The sequence below is a fragment of the Zonotrichia albicollis genome, chromosome 32 (assembly GCF_047830755.1).
Source record: "Zonotrichia albicollis isolate bZonAlb1 chromosome 32, bZonAlb1.hap1, whole genome shotgun sequence".
NCBI classification, from domain to species: domain Eukaryota; kingdom Metazoa; phylum Chordata; class Aves; order Passeriformes; family Passerellidae; genus Zonotrichia; species Zonotrichia albicollis.
In genome coordinates, this window is record NC_133850.1 from 5599602 (window position 1) to 5617737 (window position 18136).

Here is an 18136-nt window from a genome sequence, read left to right on the forward strand (position 1 = left end):
ATCACATAATGCATGTAAGGTCGCACACGGACCTCCCAGGTGTTGTTGCAGAAGGCAACAGGAAAGCAGATGCATTAGCTATGGCAGCAGAAACTGCTAATGTTCCTAACATCTTTGCTCAGGCAAAGCTGTCACATGCGTTCTTTCATCAAAATGTACCTGCCCTGATGAGAATGTTTAAGCTCTCGAAGGATCAGGCAAAAGCTATCGTGGCTACCTGTCCGAACTGTCAAAACTACCAGATACCATCAATGGGTACGGGAGTCAATCCCCGAGGTCTGAATAGCTGTCAGCTGTGGCAGACAGATGTAACTCACTTTGCACCTTTTGGAAGGTCAAAGTATGTGCATGTTTCGGTTGACACGTTCTCAGGAGCAGTGTTTGCATCATCACATGCAGGAGAAAAGACCATGCACACAATAAAACACTTTCTCCTCGCTTTTGCCACCCTGGGTGTACCAAAGGAGATTAAAACAGATAATGGGCCAGCCTATACCTCCCACAAGTTGAAGGAGTTCTTCAATGAATGGGGCATAGCACACAAGACGGGCATACCTGTAAACCCCACAGGACAATCCATCGTGGAAAGGACACATCAAACCCTCAAAAGAGTCCTCGAGCAACAGAACAGGAACACGAAAATCACATCTCCAGTGGAGAGACTTTGCAAGGCTCTCTATGTCATCAACTTCCTGAACTGCACAGTGTCAGAGCCTGACCCACCAATACTTCGCCACTTTGCGAATACCACAAAAGCAAAGCTCACGGAGAAACCACCCGTGCTCGTGAAAGATCCTGAAACACACCAAATCTCAGGGCCTCATCAGTTGATTACCTGGGGAAGAGGTTATGCATGCGTGCTACTACCATCAGGTCCAAGGTGGTACCCAGGAAAATACGTAAAACCATACTTAGGCACAGCGAACACTACTACAGACGAGGACAAGAATTCTCCTGAGGCAAACACAAGACCACCTCAAAACCAAACCAGCTCAGCCTGGAGACGAAGGCGTCGCCGAACACCCACAAACACAAGAACAGACCGCCCCATTACAAGGCAGCAGACAAAACAGAAAGTCAAATAACAGTCTACTGTAATAGGCCACAGATAGCCTTAACACAAAAGTGTTCTCTGAATTATGTGTTATTACACTGTGTATTGTATAGTAAAAAGTATTATTCCCTTTCCCTAACCTTAAAACCTCATAACCTTCTACCCGCTCCTCCTCCTGTAGTGCAGCTTAGAAATTAAAAGAAAAAGGGGGGGAGGAGGGGAACACAGAAAAGAACAAGGCAGAAATCCCTCTCATCATAAAGATAACAAATTGTGCTTATATTCCCTATCAGAAGCCCTAATCCTGCCCAAAGATGAAAAATATCTCCGTCGGTGCTGTCCTCACCGCTGCCTGGATGCTCTACACCGTACCGCGTGCCTTCGGCTGGATTAGTCCTCAGCCTAGCCATAATGTTTGGGTAACCTTAGCAAAAACATTAAAACAAGACAATATGTGCTTGTCTATGGGAAGCATAGATAATCCACTTTCTACATGTCTAGTAGGAATCCCCTTTATAGCAGACGATTGGCCGGTCCAGAACTCAGAGGTTCTCCGCACCACAGGTAAGAGACCCAATGGGGCTGATACTTGGGATGAGTGGACAAAAATTCTGCCAGATGCTCGAGAGGAACCCCAAGAATTGGATCTATTGGGATCCTCCAAGGCCACATATTGTGTCAAATTTTACTATAGGCGTCCGAAAAATGATTGGCCAGAAATTGACCAACACAAAAACACATATCGAAAAGATGTATCACCAGTAAACAAAGCCTATAACCCTCATGATTGGTGCAATTACACTGCACGTGTAATTTCTGTGTCCTCTCTCCATCCCAAAGTATTACCCAAGGGAATGTTTCTCATCTGTGGTGACAGAGTATGGGCAGGGATCCCCTCCCGACTCCAGGGAGGTCCCTGTACTCTGGGAAAACTTTCTACCCTTACTCCAAACATCACCCTATTACATAATTGGAAAAAAGAAAGAGAATCAAAACGTGAAAAAAGGTCATACACTGAATTCGATGAAAATTGTGATCCGAGATTATACGATTGGAACAGACAAAAAAAGATTGCAGTCTCTCTGTTTTTACCCTGGATAGCTGCAGCTAAAGCCCTCGGTGAAATCAGTCACCTTGGGTGCTGGCTCAGTAAACAAGCTAACGCCACATCAGCAGCCCTGAGTGATCTCTTAAAGGAAGAAGAAACCACAAGACAAGCTTCACTCCAAAACCGAGCAGCAATCGACTTCCTGCTGCTTGCCCACGGACATGGATGTGAGGACTTCGAAGGAATGTGTTGCTTCAACCTCTCTTCACGTTCGGAATCCATCCATGCGAACATCCAGAAACTGAAAGATCTTGTGAAGGACTTGAAAGTAGAAAGAATCCCAGATTGGGTCAATGAAATTTTCGGGCAATGGGGACTAACAGGATGGGCCGCATCTTTAGTTAAGGGATTTTTGTTGATTCTCCTTGTAATTTTTACAGTGTTAGTTATGTTCATGTGTCTTGTTCACTGTTTCAAAAGAACTCTCGCGAATGCATTTTTTGTAAAAACAGAAAGTGGAGTTGTAGTAAACCCCTCAGGTTTAGCCAGGGCCCCTTGGAGAATAGAATGCTGACACAGCAGCAAAGAAGTTTCCTGTCTCCAGGGACATCCGCCTTGTACCTTATCCCTATAGCCATGTAAGGCAATATTGTGTTAAACCCTACTATTGGTCACTTATGGTCACTCTAACACCTTTGCCATTGGTCAGGATTGGATCCAGGCCAAGGGTATAAAAGTAGCATACTGTACCCCTACTAACTCGGAAGAAGAAGAGCTGAGACCCTTCACGGACCCCTACAATAAAGCCATACTCGTGGAACAGCCAGCGTCTTCTGCTTCTCCTCTCTCTACCGTCTGCTGGAGCCTTAGGCCAAGGGAAAAGCTACCTAGCAAGCAAAGCTGAAATCACAAGAGCTGCCTAATCACTAAGAGCTGAATATCTCCCTGCTTGCTAGGGGCTAACCCACGGCCTTGGTCTGAGAGCGAGCTGGCTTCTAGCACCCAGTCCCCTTGGGGACTGAGCTCTGGAGCTGTAACAGCTTGCATAGGATAAGACCAAGCTAGGCTCATTTACAGGCCTATCCCCATATCTTTCCCTGAGAGCATTTGAATTTCTAAATGAGAATCATTTGAAGGGAGGGGATTTACATTTTCCATTCCAGAGAAGACTTCTGCCTTCCTTAGCAGACACCTCTCTCTTCAAACCAAGACAATTCTTTGTCATCTTGACGATGCGCAGTTGCTGGGAAGCCCCGATTTACTCCAGGGACCTTAAGAACCATTCCCAGCAACTGGGAAAATCCTAGGTGTTCCATCCACCCATAGATGAGCTCTCCAAATTTGCCCCGAAAGTGGGTCCAGCTTTTATAGGCCAAAAAGAGCAAGTCCAAGTGACTCGATGATATTTTTTAGCCGGGATAGCCCTGCAGCTGATGGCACACTTCACAGTCAGCAGGGGACACAGCTAGGCCAAAGCCCAGACCTCTTCTGGGAAACTTTCTCTTCAAACACCCTTCAAACAAGCCTCCATGCAAGTCAGTTGGGAAAGTTTCTTCAAATGATCCATTTCTGGCACCTGACTACACAGGGTTATGTGAAAGATTCTAAAGCAGCCGCTCTGGAGTCAGAGAGGCAGCCCTGAGAGTCCTTGTCATCTATTTGTAGCTAAATCCCACTTTTGGGGAGTTGAAGGAGTTTGGAACGAGCTAGAGAGCGGACCTCTGAGTTTTTTAGATGATGCCATTGCTTTTTCTTCTCTTCTACATAGGCAGGAAGGGTGAGTTGGGCTCACATCTCCACCGCATGGCTCACAGGGCCGCAAGACTTGTAGTTACAAGAGCTTTGAAGGATTTCTTGGCCAAGAAGACACGGCCAACAAGGATTTTTATGTTTTGGACCCAATCTTCAAGATTTCATCTTACGGACTCATGCTCTCGGAGTGTCTAGCTGGTCAGAGTGACCGCAAGATAAGTTAGAAAGTCCCTTTTCCCAGCCCGGTGGTGGAAGAAGGAGTCAGAGCTCTTCATTTCTCAGTCTCAAGGTTGTTGATTGTATCTTATCTATAAAATTCTTTCTCCTGTCCTGCCGAGGTCCGCTCAGCAAGACAGTCTAAGGCACTCTGCCTCCTCTGGGGTGGTGTTATCTTTTTCTACTAAAAACTACCTGTACAATAGTTACAATTACTTTCCAATCCCTATCGTCTATGTCGGACAGCGAGCTTCTACTCTAGACCAATCTCAAATGCCAACATCACAGCAGAAGATGGAGGCCAAGAAGAAGGAGAAAGGCTGGACGTGCCCAGATTGCTCCATCTGGCCCCCTGAAGCCCCATTCTAAAAACCCTCAAAATCTAGTTTTCCACTCTGGGATAAATTCACTATCATTCTACTTCAACTTTTGTGGCTGGTCATTCTTCATACAAGGTTGGGGATTGTTTTTTCCAAGGGCTAAATCAAAGGCACAGGGGTCTTGGGCTCTGTGCCAAGCTCTCTGAGCCCTCTGACAGGGTCTCGAGTCCTGCAGGGCAGCCAGAGGAATTTCCTGGGTTCCCACATCATGCTGACAGTGTAAGCTTCCTTAGCCAGTCATGCTATGACACACAAACCTACAGCACTGCATCCTAAACTTCTTGTTTACCATTGTAACTACTTGGATTTTTTCCTAGATCTTGAACTCGAAAACTCTAAACTTTCCTCCACTTCAACTTTCCTCCCCGTGTCGCTGCTATAAACTGGAAATGCGCATTCTCGCTCCTAGCACCTAAGTTTGGGAGCCCTTTGCAAGGTCTCAGATCAAATCCTGTGTTTAATTCTAAGCTTTGCTGACAAGACCAAAGGTCTGAGATTTCTCTGCATTTGGGTTTCCAACAACACTGATGCTGTTAGTTGCAGAGCGCCCAGGATGCGTCTTGCAGGTCAACTCTGGCAGGAACAAGGCGGCTGCCAGGGGGCTGCTTGTGGCCTCTGACAGCCCATTGCCCACGGCTTGCCAGCGGCCCAGCCCCTCAGGGGCTGCCCCAGCCCGGCCAAGCTGCCCGGCAGCAGCGCCGCAGCCCCACAGCAGCTCCAGAGCAGCCCCATGCAGAGGCACCTGGGAGCCCTCAGCAAGGCAGCCGGCAGCACACGGGCAGGAGGACACGGCTGGCGCTTCCTGCCTGGCCCAGGGCTTGTGGCCATCTCCAGGCACCTCTCTGGCAGGGATCCCCGCAGCTCCGGCCCCTGCCCAGCCGCTCTGTGGGCAGCACAAAGGCTTCAGCAGAACCACCAAAGGCCGAGGGGTTTCTGGCCATTTCCCCGGGCCCACTGCACGCCTGCGCAGCTGGCTGAGTGCGAGCATCCTTTTCCCCCTCCTCCCCTATGCCGTACGGACCCTGGGCAGCAAAAGAAAGATCCTGGGAGTCTGTGTATGTTAACATAGTCTATATTTACATGGTAAAAGAAAAAAAAAAAAAAAAAGAAACAAAAATTCTTGAAGAAACGGATAATTCCACCTGACTCAGGTGGCCACAACAAAAACAGCTTCTGGGATCAGTTCTCCACAGAGCCCTGGCAGGGCAGGCAGCCGAGCCATGACGGACGAGGCCGTGTCTTCCACGCCCTGCGCAGGTGATTTTGGAGCCACTGGAACCTGGAGATGGGAGCCCGCTCTCCTGACCTGACGATGCACAGCGTTTGAATTGCCAGGCTTCCGACGGCGAGGCTGACGTCGTTCGTTTTGTCTTCAAGGGCTGCGAGAGAGAGGAACAGAGGCACGGTCAGAAGCTGGAGCTGCAGGGAGCCGAGGAAGAGCCCCCTGCCAGGGCCATCCCAGCCGGCTCTTGCCATGGCCAGGAGGGAGAAGGGAGCAAGGGGATCAACCCGAAGCTGCTGGCCACGAATGGCCCGCGTGGCCCTGAAATCTCCGTGTGCTCTGCCCACGGGAGCAGAGCCCTCCGCAGCCGGGGCAGGGCTTGCAGCTCCCCCCGGCAGCCCCCGCTGTCAGCCCGCTGCCCTCACTCACCAGCGCAGATCAGCTGCAGCTCTTGCTGCTGCCCCCTCAGGTGCCGCCCGGCCATGCCTGTGAACACAGAGCCTGTCATGGCCCCAGCGGCACAGCTCCCTGCCAGCGCCGCTGCGGCGCTGTGGCCACACGGGCTGCCGGCCCGGCAGGGCTCAGCTCAGCCCATGCGGCACGCTGTCGCCCCAGGGCACGGCTGTCAGAGGGCGGCAGCAGCAATGCCCAGGCCAGGCGGGGCTCCACGGCGCCGGGCGCGGCTGCCGCTGCCGGGGCAGCAGGCGGGGCCGGGGCCGAGCTGCGGCGGGCCGGGGAAGGGAGCCCGGGCTCGTAACTCACCCATGAAGCTGATGGCCGCCTCTCGCAGGGGCTCCTGTGGGCTCTCCAGGTAGCGCAGGGCTCGGCGCAGGTGCTCGGCTGCTCTGCTCCTGTCCTCTGCCAGCTGGAGAGAGCGGCAGGAGGGAAGGGTTGGCGCGGGCTCAGGCCCTGGGCCGGGCGCTGCCTGCGCCAAGCCCCGGCCTCCCCCGGCCACACAGCCCTGAGGCGCGGCCAGCAGCCGCTGGCGCCGGGCTCCCGAGAGGGGAGGGGGAGAGGGCCGGCTGCTGCCCGGGGAGCCGCGGTGCCGCCCCTGCCCCGCAGCTCCGCCGGGCCGGGCTTTCATGGGCACCCGGCTCGGGCCCACGGGAGCCTGGAGAGGAGCCCGCGCGGCCTCTGGCTGCAGCAGCGCGCAGGGGCACAGCTGCCCGGCCCGCACACTGAGCACCGCCCTCAGGGGCCTTCTCCTGGCTGAGGTGGGGATTCCAGGCCGTCCTTACCAGGCACTTGCTGAACTTCCACAGTTTCTGCTCCTTCAGCAGCTTTTTGAGATCCCTCCTCTTGATGAACTTGACCGCATAAAGCAGCGTTTCCCGAGAAGCCTGGAGAGCAGCAGAGACGCGGAGATGGCCCCGCAGCCCAGGGCTCGGGACCCGCCTCCCCCTGCCATGGCCTGCGGGAGGCTGCGGTCCAGCAGGCGCAGGGCAGGAGGCAGCCGAGCCCCGTGCCAGGCGGACAGCAGCAGCCCACGAGTCCTCACCTCTGCCACATGCTGATTCTCATCATTGCAGTGGAAGAAGAGTGGAAGCAGGCTCTGTTGCACAGGGCTTTCCAAAGGGTTTTCTCTCTCTTCCAAGTACTCCATCATGTCTCGGAAGAGTTTTATGGAGAGCAGCTGTACCTGGCTATTATCCTAGACGAAAAAAAAATGAAAAAACACCTCAGCATTGGCTCCTCTGGGCGCCCTGGGCACAGGGCTGGAAATGCACAGGGCACACAGTTTCCAGGCAGCACCCAGTGGCTGTAGCTGGGGGCACAGAGCCTTACGTGGTCAAAGAGCGGCAGGAGTGCCTCAGCCAGCTGCACGGCAATGGGGGTTGACATCAGCATGTGTTTGTGCAGGAGTATAAAGCTGAGTGTGATGAGTGTCATCCCAGCTGTCTCTGCATCTTTGTCGGCCAGTAGGCGCATGAGGCTTTCAGTCAAGCTCCACATTCTTTCGGCCTGTGCGCAACACAAGTCTGTGAAGTCCCACCCTGCTGCCACAGGGCCCAGAGGCCAAAGGACTGTCCTGAAGCACTGGGGTAGCTGAAGCAGGAGGCAGGAGAGCTGGGAGCAGCTTCCCCAGTGCCCAAAGGCCAGGCCAGGCCAAGCGACTGCGTTCCCAGTGCAGCTTCAGCCACCGCCCCCTTCTCACCATTGAGGGATCATCAATGAGCTCCAGAAGGGCCCTGAGCGCCAGGCGACGCCTCTCCCTGCACTCGCTCTGCAGGTACCTTGAAGAGACCTTCACAACACTGTCGCCACATTCACTCGAATCCAGGCACACGAGGACCTGAAAGGCACAGGCCAGTGATGGGGGAGCCGGCCGGCAGGAGCCCGCAGCCGCACAGGGCTGGGCCCAGGACGCAGCAGCAGCAGCAGCACAGGGTGCGGGCACCGTCCCAGGTGTCTGCGGCCACGAGAGGGCAGAGAGCTGGGAGGCAGCACAGCCAGGCAGCGCTGGACACCCGGCTCACCTCCACAAGGAATGCCAGGGCGGGCAGATCCCAGTGTGGCTCCTGTGTGCTGAGCAGCCAGAGGAGGTGGAGTGCAATACTGGAACACAAGCGATGACAAGCGTGGCGCATCTCCCTAGGAGGGCAAAAAAGGGACCAGAAAGCTGAGCAAATCTCTCCAAGGACAGGCTTACAGAGCCTGGTGGTCTTTTACCACCACTCTGCATGGGGACCTGGGCCCTTTAGGAGGTGTCTCCTCCTGTGCTCTCTCCCCTCGCAGCCTTTTCCAGTCTGCTTGGCCGTCCCTCAGTGTGTCCTTAGCTGTCCCTCAGTGTGTCCCAGGGTCTCGGGGAATGTGTGGGACGGCTCGGGCACAGAGCACAAATGGCAGGATCAATGGGGAGAAAGTGAGTCTCACCTGGCCAGCAGACCCATGGCATAGTGGCGGGTGTCAGCACAGAGCAGCGTGTCCCAGCCACGCTTGCCTTCCACTGACAACACCACATCCTTGTACTGCTTTTGGCAGAGCAGGGACTTCAGGGTCTGCACTGCAAACCTGTGTGCACAGCAAAGCCCAGGTCACTCTGGCAGCACTGGCTCCTTTGCAGGCCACGTGTCAGGCAGGGACAGGAGGAGTGGGATGGAGCACCTGTTGGGGCTGATGACAAGACCGTGCTCTTCCAGGCAATCCTTCCAGAAGGTTTGGACCTCCTCTGGCATCTCTTCTGTGCTGGAGAACACTTGGAAGAGCAGATGAACAAAAAGGCGGGGGAAATATGGCCTCACTACACGTGGGACAGAGGACTCTTGGAGGATCTTCCACATCACCACGGTCGCCTGCAAAGGACAAAGCCCCCCGAGAGAGCGCTCAGTGCCGAGGTGTCCGTGTGGCAGGGCCCGAGCGTGGCAGGGAGAGGCCCGGAGAGACCTTGGCAGGGGAGCACGGGGCCTGGTGGGGCTGAAGCTGGCCCTGGGCCAGGTTTCCGGCCAGCGCCTGAGGCAGGCAGATGCAGTGGGGGAAGGAGGATGGAGAGCTGCTGGAGAGGCGGCCTTGGGGCCAGCAAAGGCCAGTTGCGGAAACTCACAGCCAGGGCAAAGACAGCCGTTTTGTCCCCATCCGAGGTGCACGTGCTGTACTCTGGCCAGCTCCCCAGCACATCCAGGAGGATCAGCTGCACTGGCTCCGCGGTCCTGGACGAGCACATGATGGTCTTCCACATGGAGGTGGCAGCTCTGCGGGATTAGAGCTCTGTCTCAGGGGGGATCTCAGACACAGCAGCGTGGCCTGGGCATCCCTAGGGGCCTGGGCTGAGCGCCGGCTCTTCCTCTGCCCACTGGCCCTTGCCAGCAGCAGCCAGGCAGCCAAGCTGTGTGAGGACGGGCCCTGAGGGGCAGCAAGGCAGCATGGCAGCAGGCTAAGGGGCTGACGTGCCAGGGCTGGGAAAGGCAGCAGCCAGAGGGTTCTGGAACTCTCTAGCTCAGACACCTGGGCCAGGCGATACAGGGTGATGGGCTTGGGAGGCCTGAGCCCTCTGGGCAGGTGGGCCCCATACCTGTCACAGGACGGGGCCACACGCAGGAGCGTCACGACTGCGTCAGCCGGCTGTGCTTTGGTGAGTTTCAGCAGGGCCTTGTCCAGCCTGTGCTGGGCAGAATCATTGGCCAGGAGCCATCGGTGAATGTACCTCACCATGGCAGGCACCTGCGGGAGGCACGGGGAGACTTGGAAAGCTGCCAGAGAGAGCAATGTCCCCAGGCTCCCCAGAGAAGTGCTTTCCTTGCCAGCGCACTGCCATGGCCTCAAAGGCTCTGAGGGAGCAGCAGGCGTGGCTGGGGAAGCCACGTGACTCCTGGGGGAACTGAAGCCTGGCCCCAGGCTGCTTACTTGTTCTGGCCTGGCAACACCCTTCTCCAGGAGCAAATCCAGCAGGGCGGCACTGGTCTCATGCTTGAGGAGCTCGGAGTGAGCTGTGAGCCCAGTGCCCATGGTGCGGGTCTCTTCCTGCTGAATGCTCCGGATGAAGTGGCAGACGAGCTGTAGGAGAAGGGCAAGAAGCCGCGGATGTTGCATGGAGTGCTGCACACACGGTGCTGGGCTGAGCAGGGACAGCAGGCCCAGCCCGGGTGGGGGTGGCTGCAGGTACCTGCGCTGTTCGATGGAAGCGGCCACGGCTGGATTCCTGCTCATATGTGCGCTCCACAGCTTCATCTGGCAAAGAGGGAGCGCAGCCAGAGCTGAGGGGCTGCGGGAGAGGCCGGAGAACACAGCCCAGCCCTGCACTCCCCAGGCAGGGAGAGCCCTGCGATGCCCCAGGGGGATGGAGCGAGACCGCTGAGGGGTGTCTGCCTGGCGCCTCTTCCGGCCTGTCCGTGGGCATTTCCCCAGGGGATTGCATGGCATGGCATGGCATGGCATGGCATGGCATGGCATGGCATGGCATGGCATGGCATGGCATGGCATGGCATGGGGCCAAGTTGGCTGCAGGCTCCAGGCCTGCAGCCCAGTTCTGCCACTCACCCCCCTGTGGTGGATGGAAGGGCACCACCTCTTCAGTCTCCCGTGCTGGGGCTGCTCCAGGGCCTTCTTCCTCCTCCTCCACCCAGGCCATCTTGGGCACTCTCGGGGGTCTCTGCTCCATGTCTGTGGCTGGAGCTACTTGCAGGAGAGGTGCCCTGGGAAAGCTCCAGGGCACCAAGTCCCACGCTCTGCCCTTGGGGGCAGCTGCAGAATAGAAGGCTTGGAAGGCCACGGGTCACCGAGTCCTGTGCTCTGGCCTTGAGCTCAGCTGCAGGAAGAACGCTGCAGAAAAGCTCCTGGTCAGACGGGAACGAGTGCGCTGTGTGGGGGCTCCTCACAGCACTGCTCTGTCCCGTTGTGCCCCGCTGTTTGCTCCCAGCACCGGGCAAGCTTCTATTTCCCACGTGTCACAAAGGGGCCTTGGAGACCGGGTTCCGTTCCATGGCACGGTGACCGTGCTGCAGCGTGCCACCCAGGGCCCTTGCACACACTGCCTCCTGCCCTGGGGCCGGCCCCAGCCCTGCTAAAGTGGCCCAGCTTGGAAGGAATCCCTGGCCCCAGGTGTCTAAGACAGCCTGACAGAATCTTTAGGAAGGGCTCAGACCATAAGCAAAGGCCGCCCTGCTCTGCGGGCTCAGGCCTGTAGTAAACCCCTCAGGTTTAGCCAGGGCCCCTTGGAGAATAGAATGCTGACACAGCAGCAAAGAAGTTTCCTGTCTCCAGGGACATCCGCCTTGTACCTTATCCCTATAGCCATGTAAGGCAATATTGTGTTAAACCCTACTATTTGTCACTTATGGTCACTCTAACACCTTTGCCATTGGTCAGGATTGGATCCAGGCCAAGGGTATAAAAGTAGCATACTGTACCCCTACTAACTCGGAAGAAGAAGAGCTGAGACCCTTCACGGACCCCTACAATAAAGCCATACTCGTGGAACAGCCAGCGTCTTCTGCTTCTCCTCTCTCTACCGTCTGCTGGAGCCTTAGGCCAAGGGAAAAGCTACCTAGCAAGCAAAGCTGAAATCACAAGAGCTGCCTAATCACTAAGAGCTGAATATCTCCCTGCTTGCTAGGGGCTAACCCACGGCCTTGGTCTGAGAGCGAGCTGGCTTCTAGCACCCAGTCCCCTTGGGGACTGAGCTCTGGAGCTGTAACAGCTTGCATAGGATAAGACCAAGCTAGGCTCATTTAAGTGGCCGCCCAAACGTGTCGTCGGACCCTGGCCCCCAGGAGCGAAGCGTCACCAGAGCATCGGAGCCTTTCAGGGCCTCCAGTTATTGCCGGTTTGGGAAGCCTCTCCTTCTGCGAAAGGACTTTTCGTTTTAGAAAATCTTCTCTGCGGAAGGCTCAATTCGACCCTCAACAATACATCTGGACGAGATAAAGTCTGAGGAGAATTGAGGAGCAGACTCCCTTCCACAGACCCGTGACCCCAAAGGACGTAAGTATTAAGTTTGCGCGCATACCTTGGGTGCTCTAAAAATCTTTTTCGTTTTTTTTTCTTTTTTTTTCTCGTTTTTCTGTGGAAAGGGCTTGAAAATCATGGGTACTTGTTTAAGCACTCTAAGACTAACAACACGTGAGAGAGAGTTATATTTAACCATTGTAGAAACCTTATCTGTTAACAACTTCACTTTTTCTAAAGGTAGTCTGTCAAAAAAGACTCTTAAAAAATTTGTATCTTGGATGGTGCTGAATTTCCCTGAAACTGATAAGACCACAATTACTGAAAATTCCTTTTGGGATACAGTTGGAAACACCATTTATATGTCTCAAACAAAACAGGACTTTTCTGTTACTAACTTCTTACCTTTATTTCATATAATAACAAAAACGATTGAAAAATCGAACTCTGAAAAAAGTTCCAAACTAACAGATCTTTCCTCTTCATATGCTAATTGCGCTGATAAGATAACAGAGGAATGTGCCCTCCAGGCCACAGAGTCACTGGGCGCTGCAGAACTTACTGCAGAAACCACCTCGGAGGCAGAAGCCAAGCAGGCCGCCCCCACATTCCCCCCCCTCGCGGGACCCGCGCTGCCCAACTCCCCGTTTCCTGCAGCCCCCCATCTCCCCGGCTCCGTTTCCTTCCCGCGTCCGGCCTCGGGGGCCCCGTTCCCTGTCCCTGCCGCTGTACCCTCCGCTGCGACCACCCCTCCCCCCGCGCCCGTGCTGCCGTTGCCTACCCCCGCGCCGCCGTTCCCCGCCCCCGGTTGCTCCGTCGCGGTACCCCCCGCTCCCGCTGCTGTCCCCGCCCTGCCCCCCGCTCCCCCCGCCGCGCCCGCCGCGTTCCCCGGTCCCGTTATCGCCGCCGCCCCCCCCAACCCTGCGCTGCTATCCTCCACCCCCGCGACCGCCCTCCCATCCGTCACCGCCCCCGCTCCCGCTCCCACCGAGACCGCCCCGGCCCTCCCGCCCCCTCCTGCCACATTCCCGAGCCATGCCCACAACCTGTCCTCCTGCGCCGAGCCGCACACATGTGCAGTAACATCAGCTCACCCTACACCTGTCGTATCCCAAACCAGGGGCATTGCTAGCGCACCCCCAAATCCTCCAGGCGTGCATCCACAGCCCCCATACCCCCCCTGCCCCCACCCGTCCCTCCAACCCCTGACCCAACCCTCCTGCCACCCGAACGGATCAGAGACCACCTGTGGTGTCCCCCCCCCGACCCAATCCGGTCCCTGCTGCTCCAGGGCTACCCCTCACCCAACAACGCTAACTTCGGGCCAGTCACTGAAAAGGGTGAAAAATCCTTCTAAACGAAAGAAAAGGAATTCACGGGTAGCATGTGCCTCACAGTGTTCCTCAGACAATGAGAGCTCTTCTGATGAATCTGATTTTGATGCGATTAATATAGACCCATGGGCTCTTATTAAGATAGAAGCTACAAAGTCTGGGAACTGGGACCTAGCACAGAAAATCACAGCCTTTCCGGTCGAGTACAGGCAAGGAAGGAATGGTGGGGAATCTAATATCAAGGCATGGAAACCAATTTCTAATAAGGAACTGGTACAATTGAGAAATATAGCCAAGGAACATGGACGTAGTTCACATATCTTTAGAAATTTCCTAGAAGCCATGTTCTCTGCACATGTCTTGCTTCCTCACGATGTAAAAAATATTTCACAATGCCTTCTGTCACCGGCAGAATATTTGTTATGGGATAGGCATTGGAAGAAACACTTAAAAACGTTATCAGATTCATATACTGCCGATGCTACTAAGACCAACTTCACAGTAGAACAATTGGCTGGTGAAGGAGACTTTCAAAAGCCAGCAGAACAAATGGAAACTCTGAATAAAGAAGCGCTGCAGGATGTAGCAATTGCAGCAAAAACCTCCTTGCTTCTTATGCAGGATGAGTCAATGCCAACAATGCATTTTTCTACTATAAAACAAGGCATTGAAGAAAGCTTTATAAAATTTGTGGACAAACTTAAAGATGCTTTGGAGAAACAAATAGAGAGTACTGAGGCAAGAAAGGAACTCTTATGTAAGCTTGCTTTCAGCAACTCAAATGAGAAATGCAAGGCCGTTTTGAGGTCTTTAACTGTGGATACAGACCCTACTATAGAGCAAATGTTAGAATGCTGTACACGTCACATGTCCACTGAAAATACAGTGGCGCAAGCAGTTGCTAAGGGTATTGCTGAAGGAGTTTCTGGTGCATATGCAGTGATAACCTCTAAAGAACAAGCTAAATGCTATCACTGTGGAGAGCTAGGACATTATATAAAGGACTGTCCTGAAAGAACACCCCCCCGATACCATCGGAATTATAATCAAAGACCCCAACAGCAGCAACACTATCAATCGCGTCCTTTAAACTCCTTGAGGCGCCCGTCCGACCTTCGGGCGCAGAATACAAATCAAAGGCCACCAAGACCCAATCACGCACAAACCCAGGCTGCTCCAGACCGAAAGGAGAAGCCCCAACCCACGGGACAACCCAGAGAGGTACCCGCCGACAACTGGTAACTGCTTTGTCCATTGACTTTAATGATAAGAATGTTCACCGTGTTCCTACAGGAAAATATGGACCTAAAGGGAGTCCTTCAGACATTTTAATTACAGGTGATTCGGTTAATACTCCGAAGGAAATCTTCGTTGTTCCGGAAGTGTTGACAGTGCAGCCGGGACAAGAGATCCTCGTGCAGGTATACTGCATAGACTTACCATTTTTTCTTTCTAAAGGAACTCCAATAGCACAGGCATTTTTACTCCCAAAAAATCACAGGGAACAGATTCCTCTCAACCCTACAGCAATGTGGGCACAAGTCATGGGACCATCCAAGCCTACCATCGAGTGCGGCCTCTCCCACAAAGGAGAGAAGACCCACCTGCCAGGGATGCTGGACACCGGTGCAGATGTGACCATCATCGCCCGTTCAGATTGGCCAGCACACTGGGATCTACAACCTGTTGCAGGCATGATTTCCGGGATTGGTGGAACTACAGTATCCATGAGGAGCAAGAACAACATCCTGGTTGAAGGGCCAGAAGGCAAGCTGGCAACCATCCGTCCATTTGTGGTAAGGGCCCCCATTACCCTTTGGGGACGTGACATTTTATCCCAGTGGGGTGCTTCCCTACGTATTCCCATTCAGGATTTCTGACTGGGGCCACTGAGTTGAGCGCGCTGCCAGAAATACCCTGTCTCACCTGGAAAAGCCACAAGCCAATCTGGACTGAGCAGTGGCCCCTAAAGAAAGCCAAGCTGCGCGCCCTAAACGTCCTCGTGGAAGAACAGCTCAAAAAAGGCCACATAGTGGAGTCCGACAGCCCTTGGAACTCTCCAGTCTTCGTTCTACCAAAGCCAGGTACAAACAAGTGGAGACTTCTCCATGACCTTCGCAGAATCAACGAAGTCATCGAGGACATGGGCCCTCTTCAGCCTGGCTTGCCCTCCCCATCGATGCTGCCTAGAGACTGGACACTTGCTATCATAGACATTAAGGACTGTTTCTTCAGTATACCACTACATCCAGAAGATGCTCCACGGTTTGCTTTTTCCGTTCCCTCTATTAACAAGGAAGCTCCGCTCAAAAGATATCATTGGCGTTATCTTCCTCAGGGATTGAAAAACTCGCCAACTATTTGCCAGTGGTACGTGTCTCACATCCTGTCTCCCATTCGGAAATCATTTCCAGACGCCATCATTTATCACTATATGGATGACATTCTGGTGTGTGCTTCAGACAAAGCTTACTTGGACAAAACAATCAAAAAGACTGTTGAAGCCATTGAAAAGGCAGGAATGGAAATTCGTGAGGACAAAATTCAGTACACCGAGCCATGGACTTACCTTGGAGTCCAGATCCGGGAAAGAACTATCCTACCTCAGCAGATCGTCATCAACGACGACCCAAAAACCCTCAGGGACTTACACAGCCTGTGTGGATCCATCAACTGGGTACGTCCACTGCTAGGAATTACATCAGAGGACCTTGCTCCCTTGTTCAATCTTCTTCGTGGACCCAAGGAACTGGACTCTCCCTGCACTCTCACAGAGGAAGCCAGAGGTGCCATCATCAAAGTCCAGGAAGCCCTGTCTTCACGCAAAGCCCATCGCTACGAGCCTAGTCTGCCTTTCCAGTTCATCATCCTGGGAAAAGCACCCAGATTCCATGGACTGATCTTCCAATGGGACCCTCAGCTGCGAGATCCTTTGTTGATACTGGAATGGGTTTTTACAAGTAGCCAGCCCACAAAGACACTTACCACCTACCAGGAGATTATAGCACACTTAATAAAAAAGGCTAGGACTCGCCTTTGCTCCCTTTCAGGGTGTGATTTTGAATGCATATATTTGCCAATAACCCTTAAAGACTTTGAGGATTTGATCAAGACCAATGCGAGTCTACAGTTTGCTCTGGACAGTTATACGGGTCAAACTTCATCAGACATCCCAGAACACAAGCTTTTCAACCAGAATGAAACTTTCCATTTGATTCCAAAACGAATCCAAAGTAGAAATCCTCTCAAGGCTCTAACTCTATTTACAGATGGCTCAGGGTCATCCCACAAGTCGGTGATTACTTGGAGAGACCCCCAAACACAAGAATGGCAATCTGACGTGGAAACAGTAGAAGGATCGCCACAAATTGCAGAATTAGCAGCTGTCGTCAGAGCCTTTGAAAAATTTAAAAACGAGCCGTTCAATCTGGTCACAGATTCAGCTTATGTTGCGGGAATAGCTATGAGAGCGGAACATGCTCTTCTCAAAGAGGTCTCTAACCCAAAGTTATACCAATTGCTCTCTAAATTAATACAATTGATATCCCACAGAAAACAACCTTATCACATAATGCATGTAAGGTCGCACACGGACCTCCCAGGTGTTGTTGCAGAAGGCAACAGGAAAGCAGATGCATTAGCTATGGCAGCAGAAACTGCTAATGTTCCTAACATCTTTGCTCAGGCAAAGCTGTCACATGCGTTCTTTCATCAAAATGTACCTGCCCTGATGAGAATGTTTAAGCTCTCGAAGGATCAGGCAAAAGCTATCGTGGCTACCTGTCCGAACTGTCAAAACTACCAGATACCATCAATGGGTACGGGAGTCAATCCCCGAGGTCTGAATAGCTGTCAGCTGTGGCAGACAGATGTAACTCACTTTGCACCTTTTGGAAGGTCAAAGTATGTGCATGTTTCGGTTGACACGTTCTCAGGAGCAGTGTTTGCATCATCACATGCAGGAGAAAAGACCATGCACACAATAAAACACTTTCTCCTCGCTTTTGCCACCCTGGGTGTACCAAAGGAGATTAAAACAGATAATGGGCCAGCCTATACCTCCCACAAGTTGAAGGAGTTCTTCAATGAATGGGGCATAGCACACAAGACGGGCATACCTGTAAACCCCACAGGACAATCCATCGTGGAAAGGACACATCAAACCCTCAAAAGAGTCCTCGAGCAACAGAACAGGAACACGAAAATCACATCTCCAGTGGAGAGACTTTGCAAGGCTCTCTATGTCATCAACTTCCTGAACTGCACAGTGTCAGAGCCTGACCCACCAATACTTCGCCACTTTGCGAATACCACAAAAGCAAAGCTCACGGAGAAACCACCCGTGCTCGTGAAAGATCCTGAAACACACCAAATCTCAGGGCCTCATCAGTTGATTACCTGGGGAAGAGGTTATGCATGCGTGCTACTACCATCAGGTCCAAGGTGGTACCCAGGAAAATACGTAAAACCATACTTAGGCACAGCGAACACTACTACAGACGAGGACAAGAATTCTCCTGAGGCAAACACAAGACCACCTCAAAACCAAACCAGCTCAGCCTGGAGACGAAGGCGTCGCCGAACACCCACAAACACAAGAACAGACCGCCCCATTACAAGGCAGCAGACAAAACAGAAAGTCAAATAACAGTCTACTGTAATAGGCCACAGATAGCCTTAACACAAAAGTGTTCTCTGAATTATGTGTTATTACACTGTGTATTGTATAGTAAAAAGTATTATTCCCTT